The sequence below is a fragment of the Gorilla gorilla genome, chromosome 11 (genome assembly GCF_029281585.2).
Source record: "Gorilla gorilla gorilla isolate KB3781 chromosome 11, NHGRI_mGorGor1-v2.1_pri, whole genome shotgun sequence".
Classification (NCBI taxonomy): Eukaryota; Metazoa; Chordata; class Mammalia; order Primates; family Hominidae; genus Gorilla; species Gorilla gorilla.
Genome location: NC_073235.2, coordinates 119,490,419 through 119,511,980, shown reverse-complemented (window position 1 = coordinate 119,511,980; position 21,562 = coordinate 119,490,419). Strand labels below are relative to the sequence as shown.

The 21,562-nt window shown below is 45.0% G+C and overlaps 1 long non-coding RNA gene across 4 annotated transcripts in view; it reads right to left on the bottom strand.

The window, feature by feature from the left end:
* The window catches only part of LOC109025810 (uncharacterized), a 78,205-nt gene extending 56,861 nt beyond the window's left edge, over nt 1-21,344 (bottom strand). For 3 of the 4 annotated variants that reach the window (XR_008677475.2, XR_002004798.2, XR_008677473.1), the window contains exons 1-3: nt 21,126-21,344; nt 18,016-18,122; nt 10,828-10,972 (exon numbers count right to left, since the gene is read on the bottom strand). This is a non-coding gene — a long non-coding RNA (uncharacterized lncRNA). Of the gene's footprint in view, nt 1-10,827; nt 10,973-18,015; nt 18,123-21,122 lie in introns of all 4 variants that reach the window. The other variant, XR_008677472.1, reaches the window with a different exon arrangement.
* Between the last annotated feature and the right edge of the window lie 218 nt (nt 21,345-21,562).

Here is a 21,562-nt window from a genome sequence, read left to right as displayed (position 1 = left end):
CAGAAAAAGAATTAACTTTTTTAATACATTTTAATTATTTTTTTACTACACCTGCATCTGCAAAAGGAACCTAAAAGGCTGGGTGATTCGTTCAAGTTCAGAAGAGTGCGTGCCAGAGAGGCAATGCACCTACCTGCTGTCTCTTTCGACGGCGTGTAGAAAAGAAAAAACATCTGACTCAAATAGCTTAAACTTTAAAAGGGGCTTATTAGCTCACCTAATTTTAAAAGATGAAAGGTATGCTGGCTTCAATAGTTTCACTTAGAATTTTTTCTCTTCCTTTATCTCTGTTCTAACTTCAACTTCATCTTAACACTGGTTCCCCTACTGTTCTTCAGATAGCTGCCAGCAGCCCCTAAGGTCACGAGCTTCCTCGTTCACATGGAGAAGGAATGTAGGAGCTTATTTGCTCCAGCATTCACAAGGAAAGTCATGAAGTTCACTGGGACATGACTAGCTGAAGCCACCCAGAGGTCATCATTATTGGAGACTGGATATGCTATCTGACTGAGCTCCCCACTGAGCCAACAGCAAAAGCAGCTTCCCTGAACCACTTGAATTCCCAAATAAAATTGGAGGCCTCTGGGGAAAAGAAAGGCAAAATGGATACTGGTAAGATAACCAACAAGAATCTGCTATAGATACAAAGAGGTTTTTCAAGTTCAGAGCCGCAGGGTTTTAAAGTGAATAATAGCCATACTACCCAACCTTCTTGGACCTCTGGATGATGACAGAATGTCATGTCCCACCCAGACAAGTGTGCCCATGCACACACGTAGACATTTATCCTCTTTGGAACCCAATTCCTGATCTGGAAAATGAAATGTTAGAGTAGATCATCTCTAAGTGGTGGTCCACTTCTAAGATTCCATGACTATATATGAAGCAGATGTGTCCCTGGGCTCTCTGAATCCACATACAGACCTATGCTGATTAGTTCTTACTACAGACCTATCTCTGCTCTTCTTGGGCCCAGGGGTGCTCCTAGAACCTATCTCTATGAACTCCGTATGAGGGCACTCTTGCCAACTGGCTCTGGTTCAGTTTGGCCAATAGAAGACATCAGCTTGAGATTAGGAGTTGGGAGGAAAGACATTTGGGGTGTCTTTCTTGCTCCATTCCTACTTTGGGCCTCATTTCAATAGTGTCTGTTCCTCTAAAGCCAGGCAGCACCTCCTCTACTATTCCAGCTCTCACTGGGATTCTTGTAACACTGATCCCTCCCCTTCCCCTCTAAGGCCAAAGTGTGTCCATGGTGTTCCACTGTTGCTAGTCTCTAGGTGCCTTGGCATTTCTTATTGGTTTCTTTAAACCTGTCCACACCATTGAAAGTAGTGCTTTGTTGTTTCTTTCATTCTTTTTTTTTTTAATTTGAACCATTTGAGTTGAATTCTGGAACCTGACTGATACACATTTTATCAGTCAGTGAAACATTCTTGCATTCCTCTTCAAACATGCTTCCGGGCAAAAACAAACAAACAAAAAAATAAATAAATACTGAGGATTCCTTATTCTCACACATAGGCACACACACATGGACATGGAAATAAATGGGTACTACACTAGGGATACAAATAGATTTTAATTTCTATGACAATACTGCCAAATTGGTAGCACCTGTCAGGAAGACTGAGTTGAGAAGGATTCTGTCTGTGGAGTAGGCTGAATAGTGGCCCTAAAAATGATATGCCCACATCCTAAAGCCCAGAACCTCCGAATGTGACCTTATTTGAAAATAGGGTATTTGCAGATAATTAAGGATCAAGATGATAGCTCCCAGGATTTAGGGTGTACCCTAAACCCAATGACTGATCATTGAGAGAAAGGCCGACAGAGATTTGAGACACAGAGAGAAGTTCGTGTGAAGATGAAGCACAGATTGGAGTGATTCATCTACCAGTCAAAGGCTCCCAGCAGCCCCAGAAGCTAGGAGAGAGGCATGGAAGAGAGTTGCCCTCAGAATCTTCCCGAAGGAACCAATCCTGCAAACATCTTGATTTCAAACCACTGGCCACTGGCCTTCAGAACTAAGAGAATAAATTTCTGTTGTTTTAAACCAGCAAGTCTGTGATAATTTGCCCAGCATCCCTGGGAAACTAATCCAGTCTGCACCTTAACTCAGCTGAACAGAGTCCCATGCAGAGTCCGGGGCAGGACTCTACCGTCACTAGGCTATCCAGTTTGGACAGCTGGGAGAGCCACTGGCCTGTATGAGCATCTGTGCTCCGATGGGCTTCCTTATGAAAATGTGTGTATGTGGGCATTCTAGACTCCGGGAAACCAGTGAAATGCAGCACATACGGCACTCTAGAGAATACTAAAAGATGACCCGAAAGAATATGCAGACAGTTACAGTTAGAGTCTCAGGTTTCCTTGTGAGTATATGCATGTGCACACACACCCACAGCCTGAAGGCAGAGATGATGTCTGTTTCACTTAGTGTTCTTTTTCTCAACCTGTCCTTGTGCCATATGGTGCTTTGCACACACAAGGCATGGGATCACAGTTTGATGAATGAAGGAAGGAGAGAAGAAAATGAATTCATTAGTTAGTGAATTCCCAGGATATGGACTGGAGCCAAAAGAAGCAGGTTGCTCTTGGATACACCAGTAAAGCCCTTTGCTGATCTATCCTTCCAAATAGGCGCAAAATGCTAAATTAAGAATCATAAATCTGTGGGAAAGTCAGAATATGAATCAAATTGATTTACCTGTGCTAAGAATTAGTTCAAACCTGTGCAGGCTCTTGCCTACAACCCTCAGACACACTCTTTTCCAGCACACTTGGGTATATAAGAAGGACTAAGTGACCCTGCTAGGTTAAACGTCTCAGTTTGATGACCAATTAAGGCAGCATGGCCAGAAGTCAGGGATGCAGACTCTGAAGCAAGCCTTCCTGGACTCACATCCCAGCTCTGCCACTGACTATTGGTGTGACCAAGGGAAGATGAGGTAACCTCTCTTTACCTCAGTTCCTGCATCTGTAAAATGGGGATAATCGTTGTACAACTTCATGGAGTTACTGTGAGGATTACATGACTTACTATTTATAGACTCCTTAAAACACTGGCTAATATAAAGAGCACCACAAATATGTTTACAGTTGTTATTCTTCCTTTTTGCATTCAGGTATAGCTTGACCAATGGACAAATTAGAGCTCTCAGCCAAGCGTGCTGGCTCACGCCTGTAATCCCAGCACTTTGGGAGGCAGAGGCAGGAGGATCACTTCAGCCCAAGAGTTCAAGGCCAGACATAATGAGACCCTTATCTGTACAAAAATACAAAAAAATAAAAATTAGCCAGGCATAGTGGTGCATGCCTATAGTCCTAGCTACTTGGGAGGCTGAGGTGAGAGGATCCTTGAGCTTGGGAAGTTGAGGTTGCATTGAGCCAAGACCCTGCCACTGCACTCCAGCCTGTGACTGAGAGACCCTGTCTCCAACAACAACCAAAAAAGAAAAGAAAAGAAAAGAAAAAAGCACGAAAAACCAAACAAACAAACAAACTGAACAACAACAAAAACAACACATCTGAGCTCACAAAACTTAACTCTGGACCTCAGAATATTCTAGCATCAGATGAAGGACTGAAGGATGGTATAGACAATGACTCATGCCAGGGAGCCCATGGTAGCCCATCAGCGAAGTGCGAGAAGTTAGTGGGACAGGCTAAGTCACAGATGAGAAGGCAGTAGAGGCAGGAAAAATGCCCTCCATTCTCCAATATGGACAGAAGTATTGCAGGAAGCTGGAAGCCTTGTATAAAATGCATTCTTTGCTTTGCATGGTCCTCAACCCTCTTTTCTTCTTTTCTGAGCTGAGAACACTGTCATTTTATGAAAAGAATAACAAAGATGCATATATGCCTATAAATGGAAGATGAAGTGGTGACTGAGGGCTTCCTCCTGCCAAGGAAAACAAGTGCAAGGCAGCTGGAGAGAGAGGAGCCACGGAAGTCTGCAGAACCAGAAGCGCTCCATCTCCCTGGGACCCGGCTCTGGCCTGTGCAGGCTTGGCCGTCTGGGAATGGCAGCTCCATGGTCCTGCGGGAGAGACCTGCCAGGAACCTTGGGGCCACAAATCAGGAGTTGCTGGGAGCTGAATGCTGCAATTTGCCATGGGAAAAGAAAGAGACAATTGGAGGCTGGTGGCCCAGAGAAACCGCTGCTGAATTTGAGAGACATCGACTGAAAGATTGCTGTGTGTGAGGCATGGAGCCATGGAGCAGAATAAGCAAGGCTGGCATGCTTTCTGTCCTTGAAGAGCTAGAGTCAATGGGGAGGAGACCTGTGAAAGTGAGAGTAAGACACATACAGATGTGACTGCACCTTCCGAAGCATCAGCTCTGCTTTGAATCAGGAAGAACTAGGTTTCTGAGCCGCAGGGGGCTCGCTCAGTTTAAGGAAGTGACATTGGAGAAGTTGTGAAGGAAGGACAGGATTTGGACAAGGGGAGACGGGGCCACAGGAGGGCAAGTGACTGATGTGACCCGGTATGGAGGCAGGGAGAAAATGGCACCTTTTGGTGGGGGGATGAGGAGGAGCAAGGGATCCAATTTGACAGGTTGGGCAAAAATGTGACAAAAAATGTGTAAGTGCACAACTTGGTAGAGTGCTCTTGAAACCAGGCTGGGCAATCTGTGCCTGGTTCTGGAAGCAATGGAAACTCACTGAAGGTGTGGGAGGCTAGAGAGCATGTGACCAGCACTGGAGCCCAGGCTCTAGGATAACTTATGGGCAGCAAGTGAAGATGGACTGGAACAGAAAGAAAGAAGACTCCTTATGGCTGTCAGCCCTTGGAAAGAAGGAAACCTAAGGCTTTTGTGTGACTTAAAAAACAAAAAAAAATCTAGCCAGTTATGGTGACTCACACCTGTAATCCCAGCACTTTTGGAGGCCAAGGGAGGCTGATTGCTTGAGACCAGGAGTTTGAGATGAGCCTGGGCAACACAGGAAGACCCCATCTCTACAAAAACTAGAAAAATTAGCCACGTGTGGTGGCGTGCACTGGTAGTCCCAGCTACTCGGGAGGCTGAGGTGAGAGGATCACCTGAACCCAGGGAGGTCGAGGCTGCCATGAGCCATGATTGTGCCACTGCACTCCAGCCTGGGTGACAGAGAGAGACCCCATTTCCAAGTAATAATAATAATAAATAAATAATCAAAATTCCCTACCACAATTTACCTATGAGGACACCACTCTGCCCATCCTTCCTGCCTCATCTTGTGCCACCTTCCTGTGCTCCAGCAGCACTGGCTGGCTTTCTGGTCCTCTGACACACCAAGCCTTTTTGATCTCAAAGCCTTAGCTTGTCTCCAAGATGGTCACCATCCATTCCCTCCTTGACGACACCAGCCATTTTCCCTTTGAGAAGTAGAGTCTAATTCTCCATGTCCTACAGTCTGGACTGTGACTTCCTTGATCAACAGGATACTGCAGAAGTGACACTAGCCCAGCCTGGGTCTAGTCTTTAAAAAGACAAGTGGTTTCCTCTTCCTTGCTCACTCTGGACAAAGCCAGGCTCCACAGAAGAAATTCAACCATCCCGAGCCCTCCATGCCATTAGAAAGCCCAAGCTAGCCATGTGGAGAAGCTACATGGAGAGAGAGCATTGATAGCAACCTCCACCTATTCCAGCCAGCCTAACCCAAAGGCCAGGCAAGGGAGTGAAGGGACTATCTTGAATATCCATTCAGCCAAGTCCAGCCTTCTGATGACTCCAGCCCCAGCAGCTGTCTGACTACCACTGCATGAGAGACTCTGGTGGGAATTGACACCCAGCAGAGGCCAATCAATCCACAGGTCTGTGGGAAATAAAAATAATACCTTTTTGTTCTAAGCCACTAAATTTTGGGGTAGTTTTGTCTTCTCTCTAGAATATTCTGTCTCCCTCACCCATAAGCTGACATCCCCCATGGCTGGTCATTGTCAAACTTCAGGCCCCAGCCCACTTTAGGGCCTTCCTTTCCCACCCTACCTACATACCCCGGGTCCCCACCACCCTGAATGTCATTGTGTTACTCATACTCCTTGCACCCTTCCTGATGTGTCTCATAAATGACTTATTCTGTTAGTGACTGCTACCTCTCTCCCTTCACTAAACATGGGCCCTCTGAGGTTAGAAGCCATGAATACTTGAACCACTATTTCATTACCATACCTAGCAGACGGTATGTGTTCAATAAATATTTGTCAAATGGGTGAATCAGTCATAATCTCTCTACATAGCACAGAGCCACCAACAGGATGATGATAAATTTCCAGAGCCCCAGTGGTCTAACAAGCAAATAAGTGAGTAATTACATTTAGCTGTGACATTAGTCTTGCTCCAAGGGGTTCATAAGCTACTTTAAAAGTCTTTAAAGTATGTTCCTTCTGTATCCCCCAAAGCAGCTCATCTAAGAAGGGCTGCATAGAAGCTGTTCATTGCATAGTCACTGATTTATTGATAGAAAATTAAATCAAAAAGCAAGTCTGGTCAACAGAGCAAGATCCCATCTCTACAAAAAATTAAAAATAAATTAGCTGGCATGGTGGCATGTGCCTGTAGTCTCAGCCACTCAGGATGTTGAGGCAGAGGATGGCTTAAGCCCAGGAGGTCAAGGCTACAGTGAGCGGTGATTGTGCCACTCCACTCCAGCCTAGGCAACAGAGTGAGACCGTGTCTCAAAAAAAAACAAAAAAAAGGAATAAAATTGATCAAAAAAACCCAATGATTTAATGGATGGGTTATAATAGTAGAGTCAATTCTAGGAGGTCTGACACCAAAGGGATCCCCCTAAGGCTGAAAGAGATCATTTGAAAGACAATCAAGAGAGACTGAGGTTGTTTTCTTCTCTTTTACCAACTCTCCTCAATGCAGAGAAATGTACAGAGTATGTCCATCTCCATCTCCATGGTAACAGGAGGCAGGCATGATTATTATTCTTCACATAATTATAAAGAGCCTCCATGTGGTTATTCAATTATCAGATGAAGAAACTGAGGTTCATGGGGGAACCTCAGGGAATTCTAGGAAATTCTAGGAGCCGGCCACAAGGCTACTTACTATTTCTTATTTCCAGTGGCCCAGGGGTTAGTGAGGAGGAATCCAATCAGAAGTCTGATTGGAATTTAAGGAATTCAAGGATGATGTCAGGCAGTCAAACACTGTGGATCGCCAGCCCTAATCAAATCACAGATGGGATTTATAACTCCCTTGCCCATCAGTGGTCCAAGTCGCGTTGTGTGTATCAACACCTCCCTTACCATGACAGCTAGTTTTGGTCCACACTAGGTGTGTCCATTTTTATGTTGAAGGGTGTCAAAATTATTACAAAGCTCCATTCTTTCTTACCAGACCAGTCTTATGCTGCTTTCTTCTCCCATTTCTCCAGTACCCCTCACCTCTTTCTATGTCAGCCAATCTTTCCTGGTTTGTTTCTTTTGGCCCTCTCCTAATGGTCTCTGAATTTCTGCCTCTTTCCTGTATCCTGATGGTACTGCAGCATACTACCGAGATGGCCTGGGGTATCTTCGCAGTCATCTTTGACCACAGGCCACAAGGGAGCCATAGAGGAGAGAGAAGGCTCTTCTATGAGAAGTGGCTGGTACAGGTGAGGAGATCCGTGTTACAGGTGATTGGGAGTCAGAAGACCAAAGTCCTTCTCCCAGTTTTGCTGCCTCCAGCCATGTGACTTTTATTCAAATGCTTAACCTTGTGAACCTCAGTTTCTCCATCTGAAAAATGAATAACCACATGGAGGCTCTTCATAATTACGTGAATAATAATAACCATGCCTGCCTCCTGTTACCATGGAGATGGACATAGACATACTGTGTACATTTTAAATGCTAAATCTATGTATGGAAATACACTTTCAGCTGTCTGGTCTCACCTAGCTTGAAAGGTCCTGTGTTCCTGTCTTGGCTCTGCCCTTAATGATGTCACCTTAAATAAGTCACTGTCCCACTTTGAGCCTCAGAATCTTCAACCACAAAATAAGAGAGTGGAGTGACCTTGGAGGCATGAAATAGGACCAATATTCTGGGTCTATTTCACCCACTTTTTTATCCCCACCATTGTGTTTGGTGTGTGGTAGGCACTCAACAAATGTTTGCTGAATGAATGCATGTGTAACGTGATATTTATGAATAAGCCCTAAAAATACATGTTAAGAGTGGCTTAAGGAAGTCTGGCTATGAGCAAGGTGCCACATAGAGGAGGCTTCCAATGAAACCCAGCTGGCCAAGGGCACATCCCCCTCTCCCTCTACATCTCCACACTGTCTGTCCACATTCCCTGAGAACCTGGCCTGGGTTGCCACCCCTACATGAGCTCTGGACAGATGCTGAGCATCTCTAAGCCAGATCACAGTGGAAGCGGCAGAAGTAGAAGAAGAGAGATGAGATGGATATGGAAAAGATGGGAGACCCTAGGAAAAGAAGGCAGGATGCTTCAAACTTTAGACTCTGACAGCAGAAAAAACCTTTGCAATCAGGTGATCAGGTAATGAAATTTCTCATTGTCTACACAAGGAACTTGGAGGACAACAAGATCACCTGGTTCATTGGTGATTAGGCAAGTTTGAATTTTAAAGGAGAACAAAAGTGTTGCTCCGTAGGATGTCCTAACTACTTCATGTGATTTCCACCTCACCAGACTTTCCAGAACCTGGAAGTAGGAAACATACCACCTCCCTCATCTTTCTGTCCTCTTTCCTCCAGGCTCCATTCCCCACCCCACCCTCAGCCCCACATCTCCATAGCACACAACAAAGGGACCAAATGTGGAGCAGATGCCCTGTAAATCATGAGGCCCATGGGCTGGGAGCAATTTCCCACTCACTGGAGAGCCCCTCTTCTATCTCAATGCAGCCACATCTGTTTCCCTACATCACAGAGGGACCTGTTGGTCTCAAAGGAGGAATTCACAGGGCTTCTCTATCACCTGCCTGGGAATGGGTGGGAGCTGGAGGAGGACTGCCATTGCCAGAGACCACATGAGCACTGACCTCTGGCCCTGGCAGCAGCAGTAGCTGCTGTTGCAATGGGTCTCTGCCATGCCCCAGTCCTGGGGGAACATCTGCAGATCAGTGGTTGTCTTGGAATAGGCCATGGGAAAGTCAAGAGAAGCCACGGCTCTTGAAAACCATCCCGGAATCCCACTGGAACACTGTGCCAGAATACACTGAGCCCTAAAGGTCTTGGGTTTTATGCTATTTTACTCATTTTTATTTTTTGGCTGCAGTTTTAGTCAGAAATTCAGAACACTAAAGTTATCCCAGGGCATTGGTTCCAAGCATGTCACATAGCTCTCCTGCAGCTGATAACTACGGGACCTGTGTTCAGGATCCACAGCAAATGATGCAAATCAGCCTAGCCACCAAGAACAACCAGTCTCTAAAAGAGACCAAAGTCCAAGGAAGCAAAGACTGAGACCAAAACCCAAATCTTGTCTCCACTCCTTAAATCTTCCTGCCATGGCCAGGGGAACGTAAGTTACTTGAGGGCAGGCACTTGCCTCATTCATTTCTGAATTCCCAGTACCTGGAGCAGCCCCTAACACACAGTAGGTCCTCAGTAAGCATTTGACTAAAGAAATGGATAGGCCGGGCACGGTGGCTCACGCCTGTAATCCCAGCAGTTTGGGAGGCCGAGGGAGGTGGATCACCTGAGGTCAGGGGTTCAAGACCAGCCTGGCCAACATGGTGAAACCCTGTCTCTACAAAAAAAAAAAAAAAAAAAAAAAGTAGCTGGGCATGATGCTGGGTGCCTGTAATCCCAGCTACTAGGGAGGCTAAGGTGGGAGAATCACTTGAACCTGGGAAGAAGAGGTTGCACTGAACCAAGATCACACCACTCATGGCACTCCAGCCTGGATGATAGAGCAAGACCCCATCTCAAAAAAAAAAGTAGATAAACTACCAGGCCATACAAAAGAATCTCTAGGCAGAGTGACCTCATCCCACAGCACCGCTCGTCTTAGAATGTGATAGGAGAGGTGATAGGAAGGCAAAGGTTAGCAAACCGGCCCACAGAATTCTGTTTTTGTACAGTCCGTGAGCTAAGAATCCTTTTCACATTTTTAATGGCTGGAAAAAATGCAAAGAAAAATAATATTTTATGACACATGAAATACATGAAATTCTAATTTTGGTATCTATAAATAAAGGTTTATTGGAACACAACCACTCCCATTCACTTATTGGTATTTTCTGTGGCTGCTTTTGAAGAACAGCAACAGAGCTGACTAGTTACAAAAGAGACTGCATCACCCACAAAGCTGAATGTATTTGTTATCTAGCCATTTACAGTAAAAGTTTTCCAACCCCTGGCCTAAAGAATCTCCCCAGTTAGGTACATGTGGTCTAGATCCCCAGCGTTAACTGTTTGGAGTTAAGCATTGTTCTCTCAGCTCTTCTTTTTTTTATTTTTATTTATTTTTATTTTATTGCAAATTGACAATTTGTAATTGTATCTATTTATGGGCACAAAGTAGTGTTATGATTTATTAATACAATGTGGAGTCATTAAATCAAGCTAATTAACATATCCATCACCTCATGACTCTTTCTTTTAAATAGAAGCCTTTCTAGAGTGGTTTAAATTACTCTTAGCAGTATAAATTGTTTGACAATTTCTCTCCCTGAAAAAAGGGACGTGATCAAGGAAAAGGAGAAACAAGGGAAGACATATTTTTAAAAGGGTAAAGGACACAAAAAGGGGAACTTCCCCCAAGCAAAACTGGGTGCACTTTATAATGTTCCTAATGGCCGGCACTATACCAGGGCTTTGGGAAAGGACACAAAACAGGAAACTTCTCTGAGTTCACAGAAGGACCCCTTACCTTGCCCTGAAACAGCCACAGCCCTGCCCAGGCTGGCTCCTCCAATCTGGCCTCCTTCAGTACCTCATCCGTCCTGAGCAGTGTGAGCGATGCTGTCTTTGGACGTCTCACCTGCACCATCCACAGGGCACCACATACAGCTCTCCTGAGCAGTGGAAATCATGGTATTGTTTATTTAGATCCAGACATAGCAAATGACATCCATCCCTTCCTCCCCGCAGAAAACACTCATCACAGCAATCCAGTCAGCAAACAAAATGACCACCACTTGCCATTTCTGATTCCATGCTTGCCTCGAGACAGAGAACTCCTTGCAAGTACAAATTCTGCCTTAGTGATTTTTATTTCCCTGCACCTAACACAACATCTAACTTGTGGTACATATAATATTCAACTAAAACTAGTCCTCTCCTCTTTTTCCTTTTCTTGCCCTGTCATGCAGCTAGGAGATGCATGGAATCCAATGCTCTTTCCACTGAAGTGGAAAGTAGGCTGCTAACAACCTCCCCAGAATCCTTGTAAGTAACTCCTCCCCAGGGGAGAACACACATCTACAACTTGAGCCTGGAATTCAGGTCAGCTTGGTATCAACACTCATCCAGGGTCTCCCCATGGCCAGTATGGCTTTTGTCCCCCTTAGATATGCCGGAGGAGGAGTCATCTAAGTTTGTTTTTCCTCTCTAGTCTTCTGATCGGCTAGGAGGATCCGAGGTTCCAACTGAGTTCTCTTGCTTCACCTTGAGCAAGAGGAGAAAAAACAGTCACTTGTACACCTAACCACAAACCCCTGACCCTCTTCAAGGCAGAGGAAAGTAACTTTCCAAACTCTTCTTGAAGAAAAAGAAAAGAACCTCTCCCCTTTCAACAGGTATTTCTGGCTGCTGGGGAGGGTGTTATTAATACAAGAATCTAAACACAATAGCCTGTCTCCTGGCAGCTGCCATTCCCATGGCAACCTCTGACTTTCACGGACTGCTTTGGATACTAAGGGCCTCGGAGACAGACTTCTAAAACAACCAAATTTTTCAAAAGTGAATTCTCAGGGAACTTATTCCTCTGTCAGAACAGACCCCTCCTAAACTTCCATTTAAAGAGAAAACCTAAAATCTGCTGTTTTAAAAGAAATAATAGAAACCCCCATTAAGTGCTGTTATCACACCAACCCTCAAAGCTATGGAAATGGACAATATAGAATTTAAATTTCACAGGTGAAAAAAAAGTGCACTAAGTGTGAGTTGAGGATGGGAGATGGAGATCTGGTGGACTACCAGCAAATGGAGATAGCCATGAAGAGGCATATTTGGGAAGGTAGTTCACAAACCTGAACCAGAAGAGACCCACCTGGAGAACATGTTCAAATACCGATTCCCAGGCCCTGACCCCAGAGATTCTGATTCTGTAGGTCTGGAATGAAACCTGGATCACTTTTGAAAGCTCTTCCAGTGATTCTGATGAACATTCAAATTTGGAAACCACCAATCTGAAGCCTATTCCTTGCCCCTTGCCCACCATGGTCCAAGGGTCTCCTGGCTCTTAGCTCCCTCAATTCCTGCCAGCCCTCAATTCTAGAACCAGAGTAAAAGAAACTCATTTTCTTTAAAATAAAAGGAAGAAGTCACAGCCCTGAAGTGCACATGTGCTCTGTTAGGCGCTGTACCCAGGGAACCTTGGAGCTGGAAGCCGACTCCAGCCCTGAGCTGTGGGAAGATTATGTCATGCTCTTGACTTGCTGCCTGGTTTCCACTGGGGTTGCTGCCTGGTATATTTTAGGTGCTGGGTCTGCAGGCTAGTACTCTGACCTTCCTTGGCTCTCCCCCAGAGAGCAGCCACCAGGCTCCTGCTGTATCAAGAGCTACAAGGTACAATTTCCATGGCATCCAGGTAACAGGAACCAACTGGCAGCAATAGCTGGGACCTGCATTAGACCTGGGGAGGCAGCCTGCTGGAGAAGACAGGTTCGTGGATGTGAGCCTTTGCATGTGGTATTAGCACGGCTATTCACAGCTGTGGGATTTGGGGCTAGCCACTGTCCTTCCATGGGCCTCAGTTTCTCAGCTATGAAACTAGGGGCTCAACAAGGGGTTCAGCATAGAATAGTGGAAGGAATGTGGATTCTGGGGCCAGAAGACTGAGGCTCAAATCCTAGCTTCATCACTGACTTGCTTGGTGATGTTGGGCAAGTGCCTCAACCTCGTCGTGCATCAGTTCTGTCATCTACAAAATGAGTGTAATGGTACCTCTCCCAAAAGGCTGATGTGTCAAGTAAAGATGATGTGTGCCAAGTGCTTGGCTTACACACCACTGGAGATCCAAGACACCCACACACACACACTCACTTCTTAACCGGGAACCTGATGAAGTGGGTGCCAAATCTGGATAGAGATGGTCTGGAGGGGGTTTAGAAGACGGAGAAGTTTCTCTGTGCATAGCAGGTAGGAAGAAAGGGAAACATGAATTTCTGAAGGAAACGAAGTTTGAGTTAGGATTTTAACAAATTGAGAAAATATGAATAAGCAACTACAGGACAAAAAACTGAAGAATAGAAGAAAAAAAAAATCTGGAATCTGGATTGGGAAATTTGGATTCTAATCCCAGCCCTTTCACTGTCCAGCTTTGTGGTCTGCTGATACGTTGCCTCTGTTGCAGGAAAAAAAACAGGTTCTTTTCACACTACTCGGAAAATTTAGGCTCACGGACACATTGTAGGGTGAGATGCGAGGAAGGGTTTATTGGGTGAAAAGGGAAAAAGGAAAGAGGAACTCTCAGCAAAGCGAGAGAGAGTCCTGCTAGCAGGCCCGCACCTTGCAGACTGAATCCCAGGCCACTACATAGGAACTGAAGAGGCCAGACTCCTCCTCCCTGCTCCACCTGCTTCCTTGGTGCGCATTATTCAGACAGAACCAATCAGGAAAGGGTGGACTTCATCCAGGACCAGCAGTCCAGTTTTTCAGCCTTCAGGATTGTTTTAGCTTTTAGGTGGGTTTTTGCCAGGGACCCTTGTCTGTCTCCTGTCTCTATCACCTCTTTATCTATGGAATGGGGCTGTGGCAAAAATTAACAAGATGACTTAGGAGAAAGCACCTTGTATAGTGCCTGGAACACAGTAGATGTTTAGTGGATGGATGGACGGATCTATGGACAGACAGACGATGGATTCCAGATGGAGAAAGTGGGATGGGCAAAGGAATAGAAAGAGGAATGCCCAAGGCATCTTTATAGGTCAGTGGGTATATCTGCACAGTTCAGCAATTTCTGAAGAGTTTTCTTGGAACTCTAGCCCCTAAGATACTCCTAAGGGGAAAAAAAACCATATTCCCTGGTCAATTAAACTTAGGAATGACAGTTTGATATATCACTCTCCTGATGATTTGCAATAAATGTCAACGTATAAATGATTCTGCAAAGTTCTTTCTAGTTTTATTTATACCCAGTAGTCCACAATCCAGTTCACTTCTAAACCAGTTTTTCACATTAAATTTGTTAATTTCACACGGAACTTGGCAGAGGTCTTCCTGAAGTAAACTAAGGAGGTGGCGGCAGAGACCCTCGGAAGAATTACTTGGGGTTATCTTTGTGCTCCTGCTGCACGCAGCTTTAGGAGCTGCCTGTGCAGCACTGTGTAGAAGCACCCTGGACAAGACAGGCAAGCATATTGAAAACAGGGTCCTGTGCTTCTATGCAGCCGCCGCTGCTGAGCCATATGACCTTGGGCAAGTTCCTCAACTTTCCTTTGCCTCCATTTCCTCACCTATAAAGTCACAGTACTTACCTCACAAGGTGACTGCAAGAATCAAATGAGCTAAGGTACCTAGGGAGGTTAGCATGCTGCCTGGCACTTAGCAATCTGTCAGTAAAAATGGTGCCGGTATGATTAGGTCACCATCTGAATATTCTCAACCAGTCATTCTCTAATATCCAGCAGGACTTGGACGCTGAGCCCTGAGGGTAGTAATCATACCAATTTCTGCCTCCCTCTTCCTTGTGGGGGTCAGCCTAGAGCCACACACCAAGAGGAGGTGAGTCAGGCCATTGCAAAGGAGGCAATGATGGTGATGTCTGCTTCGTGCTTTCTCTGAACACAGAGCAAAAGAAGGGCCCTCTTTCAGAAAAGCAACAAGTCTCGCAGGCTGGCAGCTGGCTACCAGGAGATGGAGAATCTGCTTAGTCATTTCTTAACAGCAAGAACAAGTGACTTAGAGAAGAAGCCAGCTATACCCCCTGGGAGGTCAGCCAAGTACCGCCTAAAAAGAGAAAAGCAGAGAAGCACAGAACCCCAAGTGCCTGGATCTGATCAGAGCCATGGGGCAGAGACAACTGGCTCGCAGTGTCAGAGAACCATGCCCTGCACAAATGTCTCCACTCCAGGCTGGAGGGGGATGGGCCAGCTTCACCTCTGGCCAGAAAACCAAGTCCCCAGCTCTCCTCCATTTGTGGAAGAATGTTTGCTGCTCTGCAGAGGCCCTATGGTCAGTTTCTCCTCCTTGATTCATTCACTCATTTAGTTAACATTTATTGAATGCTTACAAGACATCACAAGGGATACAATTGTACACAAGACAGGAAAAGTTTCTGCACTGATGGAGTTCACATCTTAGTGGAGAGAGACAGAAAATACACAAATAAAGAAATAAAATAATGTCAGGGAGTGATAAGTGCCTTAAGGAGAAATAAGTCAGGGTGAGGGTGAGAGAGAGAGATCAATAGATTAGGAGCTAGAGAAGGATGGAGAACTAGAGGTCAATGGATTAGGAGCTGGAGAAGGAAGCCTCCTGAAAGAAGGGACCTCTGAATTGAGATGGGAATGGAGCAAAGGAAGGAACCGGAAGAAGATCTGGAAGGAAAGTGCCCCAAACACAGCAAGTGCAATGGCTGTGAGACCAAACTGAGCCCCACATGCTGAAAAGCAGCCAAACTGGCTACAGCCAAAGTGGGGGTGGTCAGGAGAAGCAGGAGAGAGCTACAGGTGAGGTCAAGAACCTGAGCAGGCCAAGACAAGGATTTTGATTTTATTCCAAATGCAATGAGAAGCCATTGGGAGATTTTGAATGAAGGAAAGGATAAAGAGCTCACCCTGACGACTGAGTGAGGAACAGATGGTGAGTGGTGAGAGTGGGCTCAAGGAGAGCCCTTGTGAGGCAGGTGCACAGCACAGGTGCGAGGTGATGGCAGGAAGGAGGTGAGATTTGAAGGCGGAGTGACAGGACATGCTGGTCGATGGGTTGCAGGCTGTGTGCGGCACTGAGGATAAAGGGGGACCCCCGGAGTAGCCGCCCTTTTCCTGAAGTGTGGAAGGCTGTGCCGCAGGAGGAACCTTCTGGGAAAGGAAAACAACCTAAGGCTTTGGATGCACATGAGAGGCTGGAGATGCCTTTTGGACATCCATGTTGAAATGCCAGCCTGGCAATTGACTGTGTCTTAAAGCCTTTTGGATCCTTGAATCCAGACAGGATTGAGCGCACAATCAGAAGTATAACATTTGAGAATGAGACCCTAGCAAGATTATTTAGTTCAATCCTTTTGTTTCACAAAGGGGAAACTGAAGCCCCAAGAGGGGAAGAGACTCAGTCAAGGTCAAACAGCAATCTGCGTGTAGTGCCAGAACCACAGTCCACGTCTCCTGTGCTGACCCCCACAAGCTACCTTTCCAGTTGGAGTTTTCTTTCCACTCTTGTCAAAATTGTTTCCCACTGATTTCTTGAAGTTATTTGCACATTCTCTAAAAATTTTCCTTGTTTCACTATGGGGAAAGTTGTTTCTTTTTTCCTTACCCAATTTAATTTTCTCCATCTGCAATTTAAACTCATTCTCTATTTTAATCATTGTTTTGTTTTTTACAAAATGTGCATGATGTTGCTATACCTGACTTTTAAAACAATTCTGTTAGGTAGTTAGAGTATGCATTTTGGTTACCATTGACAGATGAGGAAACTGTAAGCATAATGGTCAGATATATTATATTCAGTCCCATAGCTAGTTTGAGACAACCAAACTAGAATCTAGTGCATCTTGAGTCTTTGCTCATGGCTCTTCCTTGTGGGCCAGAAAATATTTTTAAGCCCAGGCCCTGCCATCCTTCAGCAGCTGAGGACTTCTAGCTCTTCAGAAAGAGGAAGATAATTAACATTACCTCAATCTTACTCTTCTTCAATTCACATAATTCTTTCTCCTTTAAACTCTCCTCTCTATGGCACAGATTGATTCCTATTGGCTAAATCCATTTCCTCATTTTCCTGGGCACGGAGCTGAACTACCTTTCTCCCAGGCTCTCCTGTATTTAGGTGTTTCTATGTGAGTGATTTCTCACCAGTGGAATTTGACCGGAATTAATGCACACCCTTCCTAGTCAGTCCTTAAAAATCTCTCAGGCTCAATTGCCTATGCTTTTTCCTCTTCCACCAGCTCGATGTAAATGAGCATGGCTCCCTTGGAGCCAAGTACCTAAGATGTCAGAACCTCAAACAGGAAAGATCCTGCTTCCCTGTATCACCACTTGGAGGAAAATGGCCTGCTCATTAGGGAAACACATTTTAGACCTTTTGTGAACAAGAAGTAAATTTCTACCATGCATGGGACATTGTATGTTTTGAGATTTGTTTGCTACAGCAGCTAGTATATCGACCTGGGTTAGAGACAACTGATTCCGGCTTAGGAAGACACTCAAGAATATCTACATTCCAACACTTAGACTTAGCATAGAACCAGTGGTTGAAGTAGAAGGAAGAAGCTCAGAGACCATAAACCATGACCTTCCTTATTTAAAAAAGAGAAGAAAATGAGATCCATAAATGGACACATCTGGCATGCCTAAGGTCATGGCAGCTAAAAGGTCTCTACAGGACTCCGGGGTTCCTTGCCCAGTGCTCTTTCTAGACCACGTTGCCACTCTACTAACAGATGGGGGGTACAGTGTCCAAGACAGGCTAGAGAACAGGACTCAGATGAAGCTCATTATGTCTTCCATGACTGTAACCTGAGTCTCATTTGTAGAGGTTTACATCCATCTCTTCATGCTCTGAGCTCAGGGAGGAGTAGCTTGTCACCTTCCTTCCTATAATAACCTTCCTGACACTTAAGGATGAATATTAAATTACTTCTCAGTCCTGGCTTCTCTAGCACAGCTGTATTCTCACAAGTATATCTCAGTATTATGAGAAGTAAAAGGCAAATGTGATCATAACAGCCCCAAACCTTCATCATGGTGGTTGAAATGTAGGTCCGCACTGAACTGGCCCCCGGCCCAGTTGTCTCTTCTATCGCTCAAAGATGTCTGCAGTTTTTGCTCATAGGACTGTACTCTGATGGAAGAAAAAGGGGATGGTTTGGGTTGAGCCAATGTTTTTTATAGACACACTGACCAGTCTCACACTTTCTGAGGTCCCTTGAGCACCAAGCTGGAGACTACAGCTTTAGCCCTGTCTCAGGTAGGGGATGTGCAAATATATGCTTTTCAAAGACCATTCCAGGGGTCTAGGGGTCTTTCCTTTCTTTCTTTTTTTTTTTTTTTTTTTTTTTGAGACAGGGTCTAGCTCTGTCACCCAGGCTGGAGTGCAGTGGTGTGACCACAGCTTACTGCAGTCTCACTCTCCTGGGCTCAAGTGATCTTCCCACCTCAGCCTCCTTAGTAGCTGGGAATACAGGTGCATGCCACCATGCCCTGCTAATTTTTATATTTCTTTTATTAGAGACTGGGTTTCACTATATTGTTCAGGCCGGTCTCAAACTCCTGGGCTCAAACAATCTGCTCACCTTAGCCTCCTAAAGTGCTGAAATTACAGGAGTGAGCTACCATGCCTGGCCTATTCCAGGGTTCTTGAACCCTTCTGCTCCACACCCTTATCGATAAAAGTACTTTGATCACTTATCCCCAATATATATAAGTAATGTCTTTAAATATTTAAGTGATATGCCTGTGCTATATATGAGTCAGTTATGTAGCATTCACAAAAATGAAATTTTTTAAAGGATGGGATTAAAAAACAAATGGGATTAGAAGTGTCAACAATTTTTTCCCTGGCCCTGCTGGACCATTCTACTCCCCTCTTCAGAAAACATTTGGTCCAGGCTGGGCACGGTGGCTCATGCCTGTAATTCTAGCACTTTGGGAGGCCAAGGCAGGCCAATGACCTAAGGTCAGTAGTTCAAGACCAACCTGGCCAACATGGTGAAACCCTATGTCTACTAGTAATACAAAAAAATTCAAAAATTAGCTGGGCATGGTGGCAGGTGCCTGAATCCTGGCACTTTGGGAGGCTGAGGTGAGTGGATCACTTGAGGTCAGGAGTTTAAGACCAGCCTAGCCAACCTGATGAAACCCCATCTCTACTAAAAATACAAAAATTAGCCAAGCATGGTGGTGGGCACCTATAATCCCAGCTACTCGGGAGGCTGAGGCAGGAGAATCACTTGAACCCAGGAGGCAGAGGTGGCAGTGAGCCAAGATTGCACCACTGCATTCCAGCCTGGGCAACAGAGCAAGACTCTATCTCAAACAAACAACAAAAAATTTAGTCCATCAGAACTTTTGGACGCCACAAACTGACAACCTACAGGTCAAATGTGGCCCACAGATGTGTTTTGTTGGACCTGAACAATGTTTTCTAAACTTTCTGTTAGTTCCCAATACTTAAAAATTGGAAAAGTTCACATGAAAATCTAGAGATTTTTATCAATTTCATTCACTACTTTATCCCCAGTGTCTGATACATAGTAGGCACCCAATAAATATTTGTTCAATTGAATTTCTAGCTTCTCTCCAAAAAAAAAAAATTCAAGCTGGCATTTCTTCCTGGCAGTAATCGCCTGGAGCTGAGTAGTGATTACTCCCTTTAGCAGGGTGTTGGCCTACCAGTCCTGAACCACAGTCCCCACCACTCCCTGTTGTCCTATATCCAAACAGCTTCATACTGGTGATTTGCCCAGCCCCCATCAGCATCTGAACAATTGTTTCCATCTCAGGGTTTTCTGGCTGTGTGATGGCCTCAGTCACCCTCCATGAGTTAAACAAAAACAATATTCCACCTAGAGTCCAAAGACACAGGTTTGAGCCTGATTCTGCCAATTGCCGTCCTTGGGAAATTTGCTTTCTGAGCCAATTCTCCTAATCTGGAAAATGGGGATGGCAATACCTTCTTCACAGGTTGTTTGACAATCAAAATGAACAAGACAATATCTGTGGGCTGCTTTATAAATTGTAAAGTATTATGGAAATGTGAACACTTTTCATTGTTGCAGTTGCATTCATCCCTTAAAAGTATCCACTGTGATGATAGTGATGGAGATTCCTAATGCCAAGCTCTTGAGCTCACTACACTTCCCTACATCAGCCATGTCTCTCTCTATATACACCCGTTTCCCAGCCCTCCCCTCTCATCTACCACATTGGATTTCAGGGTTGAATGGGAAGACAAATGAAGGAACAGGCTGAAGAGTAAAGAAGAAGCCACAACACTCAAGGTTGGGTTCCATTTTTTCTACTAATATTGACTCCTTTATTTCACTCTTTCTCATTTCTAAGTCACTACACCCTTGTGACTTAATTCACTGTCACTGTACCCAGTGTCTCCACTCTGCGTCCTGAGAGCCAGTCACTGCCTCCTCCCTATGTCCTTGAATCCAGGCCCCTCATGGACTCCTAATCTGGGTATTCACCCCCTGGAAATATGCCAAAGAGAGCTTTCGTCTTCCACCTTTTTATCAGCAGGGAGACTATTTTTGTCACATATAAGCCTAACTTAACAGCAACACCCTCACCTCTCTCTCTCTTTCTGTATATATATATATATATATATATATATATATATATATATCCTCCCTTCTGACGCTCCCATAAATGTTTTGCCAGCTATAGGTTGGACCATATGAAATTACCAGTGTTTAACAATTTCTGATGTTTAAAAAATGGCAACTTTTTGTGGTTCAACTTGATACATTTACTCCAGTGGCCCAGCCTTGGGTTTTCTGTGATCTCCACCTCTTCCCATGTTAGGCCACAGCCAGTTGTCTTGTCCATTTTTTGTGATGATTGCATGGTAGCCCTGAGAAAAATGCTTCAGCATTTCAAATATGGCAGGGGGTTTCCTCCCTCCTAGACCTGAGCTACAGTTGCCAGCCAACTCTGTGAACTAGAAACCCTAGTAAAAAGTTACATTCAGGATGAAACAGATTCTTGTCTCTTCAGTTTCTTTCCTGCTCCTTATGGGAAAAAATTATAAAATATGCATGGCTGGTCTGTGGCTTGGGAAGTGGAAGCCTTTTTAAGGAAGGGGGACCTCCCCTCAGAATCACCCATGTCTCACCACCTTGGAAGTTTCATGTTTTTCCTCCATGTGTTCTTTCAGCCCTTTGTGAAAGAAGTTCCCAAATCCCCTGCTTCTTGTTTATTTTGCTCTGTTGATCAGCAGGAACTAACCCTACTACCTGCCTCTTACCGGAAGCCCTCTCTCAACTTCCCTCTTAAGCCCAATGGGGAAAAACGGACATTCTGAGGCTGTTGGAAGAATTCCCCCAACTGCCCACTGATAACTGAAATTCTGTATGGTAGCGTGTCTCAGTCCATTGAGGCTGCTATAACAAAATGTCTTAGTCTGGGTGGCTTACAAACAGAAATTGATTTCTTTATAGTTCTAGAGTCTGGGAAACCCAAGGTCATGGCACCTGCAGGTTTGGTGTCTAGTGAGGGCCTCTTTCTGGCTCATATATAGCCCCTTCTCATGTATCTTCACAGGGTGGAAGGGGC